Genomic DNA, 997 nt, shown 5'->3' with positions numbered 1-997 from the left:
ACATCAATTCAGCACGTTGCTTAGCATCAAAATTTATTTTTTCAGAACTTGGCAAAGGCATTAAATCAATAGGAGCACGTGGCAAGAAGCCATAGACAATCTCAAAAGGACACATTTTTGTAGTAGAATGCAATGAACGATTATAGGGAACTCAATATGAGGCAAACATTCTTCCCACATCTTAATATTCTTCTTTAAAACAGCCCTTAACATAGTGGATAAAGTTCTATTAACAACTTCAGTTTGACCATCAGTTTGGGGATGACAAGTGGTGGAAAATAAAATCTTAGTCCCCAATTTGAACCACAAAGTCTTCCAAAAATGACTAAGAAATTTAGCATCACGATCAGAAACAATTGTGTTGGGCACACCATGTAAGCGAACAATTTCTCGAAAGAACAAATCAGCAATATTTGTAGCATCATCAGTTTTATGACATGGTATGAAATGTGCCATCTTAGAAAATCTATCAACAACCACAAACACACTATCATGTCCCCTCCTAGTCCTTGGTAGTCCCAACACAAAATCCATAGATATATCCTCCCAAGGAGCATTAGGAACAGGAAGAGGTAAATACAAACCGTGGGGATTTAACCGTGACTTTGCCTTTTGACATGTTGTGCAACGAGCAACAAACCTCTCCACATCTCTCTTCATCCTTGGCCAAAAGAAATGACCAGCAAGTATGTCCTCGGTCTTCTTGGCTCCAAAATGTCCCATCAAGCCACCTCCATGCGCTTCCTGCAACAACAACAAACGAACAGAGCTAGCTGGAATGCATAGCTTGTTAGCTCTAAACACAAACCCATCACTAACGATGAATTTATTCCACCCTTTTCCATCTTTACAATGCAGCAACACGTCTCTAAAATCAGCATCATGAACATATTGGTCTTTAATTGTTTCTAACCCAAATATTTTGTAATCAAGTTGATTCAGCAAAGTATATCTCCGTGATAAAGCATCAGCAATAATATTTCCTTCCCTTCTGTGC

Source organism: Sorghum bicolor, chromosome 5, assembly GCF_000003195.3.
Source record: "Sorghum bicolor cultivar BTx623 chromosome 5, Sorghum_bicolor_NCBIv3, whole genome shotgun sequence".
NCBI classification, from domain to species: domain Eukaryota; kingdom Viridiplantae; phylum Streptophyta; class Magnoliopsida; order Poales; family Poaceae; genus Sorghum; species Sorghum bicolor.
This window is presented reverse-complemented; position numbering follows the sequence as displayed.